Here is a 2,950-nt window from a genome sequence, read left to right on the forward strand (position 1 = left end):
ATATATACGTATATTTCGGTGCTATATCGTATATGGTTGAATGAAGTTAACGACACTACAACCCGGACCAAAATTAGAAAGAGAGAGAGAGAGCCTCAACATAAATTCTAATACAATGTTTTAGATCTGAAAAGCTAACCCTTAAAAGTAGGGAAGTGCCCCTATTTATAGTTTTTCTCTATGGGCCTTTCATACATCATAAAGCCCTTTTAGAATAAAGAAAGCCCTAATATGGATAAGGTTGGGTCGTACGGTCTGACACCCGTACGACTGGCAGTATTAGGTGGCAAAACGGTCTTCACACGTGGCAATTGAATAACTGATTAATCGGACTAACGGCCACGATCAACTCGGCCATGAAGAAACCGGACTAACGGCCACGATCAACTCGGCCATGGCTGTGATAAGTAGTTTGCCCTGGATAAATCGGACCTTACGGTTTTCCTCCGACTTCTTCTGATCAAGCACTACCGATGCAATACTCCCGGTCTGAGCGCTCGTACTTGTTTTCTTCCTTTTCTTGGTCCGCAGTCTCGCCGGCCAAGCATTAATCCGACTTTTATCGTATAAAATGTCATTAGAATCTCTTTACATAATTGAAAAAACTATTTATATTGTGCATTCATGAATCAAGAATGAGATGTTGTCGAACATTTTTAATTACGTAATCTATTATTTAAGGTACGTGCATAACTCAATTGTTTTAGGCTTGTAGTTAGAATATGTGAAAGTCATTAAAAGGAATAAATATTGTTTATTTTTTAACTCATAATTTTGAATTAGTCAGTTTCAATTAAAATCCTGAATCCTTCTCCATACGATTTATCATATGATCAGCTCATTATTTTGTATCAATATCCATGCAGAAGCAATCGCTGTGTAAGCCACTGTATTCACCTTACAAAACAAATGTGGCTATACAATGTGGCCCGGTACACTTTCCGCCAATGGAGCTGCCATCTTAGGAGATGGAGGTTTTTCATTATCTCCCGGTGCCACTATCAAGCTCCCAGCCCCTTCCGGCTGGTCCGGTCGATTCTAGGAAAGAACCAGCTGCACATTCGATGCGGTAACGAAAAATGCATTACCGGAGACTGCGGTGCACTAAAATGCACAGGCGGTTGCGTACCTCCGGTATCTCTAGCAGAATTCACCATTGCCAATAGCAACAACCAAAAGGACTTTTACGATGTTAGCCTTATTGATGGATACAATGTAGGTGTTGGTGTACGGACCTTAGGTGACTCCGGTGACTATCAATACGCTGGTTGTATCACTGACGTTAACGCGAATTGTCCGGAAGAGTTACAACTCTTGGATTCTGGTAAGGTTGTTGCATGTATAAGTGCATGTTCAAAGTTTAACACACCGGTGTATTGTTTCACCGGGGATCATGCAACACCGGATACTTGCTCGCCGGCTAAGTATTCTAGGTTGTTCAAGAATGCATGCCCTTCTGCTTATAGTTATGCATATGATGATGCTTCAAGTACCTTCACTTGTTCTGGTTCAGATTACTTGATCACTTTTTGTCCAAGCAGTTAATGAGTTTTGATCATATATTGATCGTATTGCTGTTGTTAGTATGTAATATTGGAGTGACCGAAAACAGCCTCTCTACCCCACAAAGGTCCGGTCTGCGTACGTTCTAACCTCTCCAGATCCTACTTGTGGGATTACACTGGTATTTTGTTGTTTATTGTTGTTGTTGATGTAATATTGGAGTGAAATAATATTAAATAAAAATTTCAGGGAGAGGAATGGAATTTTAGTCCTTTAAAACTTTTTTTAGTTTTATGACCTTTTTACAAGAAATCTTTATTTTTTACATATAAGAGATCCGGAAAAAAAAAACACATAAGAGATCTGAAAAGACCATTTTCTTCTATTCAAATTGTAGGATGGCAAGAGATCTCATTTTCCTCTAATCCAGGTACCACAAGTATAATAAATTTATTTAAAGAAAGATTTCTCTCTCACGAGTGAAACAAATCGATAAACAAGGATTAGTTTCTTATGTACCATAAAATAGATTTATTTTAAAAAATTATTTTTCGAGGTAGCATAAGTTAAATACTATTACAAAATTTATTTACTCAAGTCTCGGCAATGAAAACCTCGGGTGGTTGCATCAAGTTTATGAGCCCATAGATAGGTAATCACTCGTTTGAGACGGTAACATTATTGTGTCTCAAACCTTCTTCTACTTTTGTATTTCTCCTCGTCTTTTTCTTATTTCTCCAATAAATTCTCTAACAATTTAAAAGAACGATTCACCAAGTAGAGAAAGAAGAAGAAATCAGTGAACACGTATATAAATTCAACTGTACCGATTTTACGGGTAAACAGTTTGGTGCCCACCCTGGGGCCAGGACAATTGTGGTATCATTGTGACCCTGTCAATTACACTAATTCTCTTTAGATCTTGCTAATAGATTCAATTGTTGTAGATATCACAAACGCTATTGATGACCAACCTCATCTCACTACCGGGAATAATGATGGAGTAACTGCCCCCGGAAACGGTCTAAATCAACGGGTTACAGAGAAAACAACGCGTGCTGACGAGACCCCTGAAGAAGCAATGCAGATCGTGAGGGAGAAATCAATGATGAAGGTGATGGAATTCATGAGGCAAACTATCTCAGCACTTTCTGGCAACCCAAATGTGGAAGTCAAGAGGCCCGGAGGGACACCCCTGACACCACCTGTCAGAAACAATATAGCCAATAGAGACCGAATGAAGGGTAGAACCATTGGGAATGAAGCGCTCCCAGATGATCCTTTCTAGGCATAAGTCTTGCAATTTATGAAAGACATCACTGATAAGATGAACAAAAGCGCTAAAGAAGCGGGAAAGAACGTGAAGGAGTTTCAAGCCCATATGGATCAAATCCCAGGGGCTCCGTCGGTCCTTGAGGTTCCGGATGGAAAAAAGTATATTCAGTCA

At 39.4% G+C, this 2,950-nt stretch overlaps 1 pseudogene; it reads left to right on the plus strand.

Moving 5' to 3' along the window:
- Nucleotides 1–394: 394 nt before the first annotated feature.
- LOC132044213 (pathogenesis-related protein 5-like) lies at nt 395–1,545 on the plus strand (annotated as a pseudogene).
- The last annotated feature ends 1,405 nt before the right edge of the window (nt 1,546–2,950 follow it).

Source organism: Lycium ferocissimum, unplaced genomic scaffold, assembly GCF_029784015.1.
Source record: "Lycium ferocissimum isolate CSIRO_LF1 unplaced genomic scaffold, AGI_CSIRO_Lferr_CH_V1 ctg3842, whole genome shotgun sequence".
Lineage (NCBI taxonomy): Eukaryota > Viridiplantae > Streptophyta > Magnoliopsida > Solanales > Solanaceae > Lycium > Lycium ferocissimum.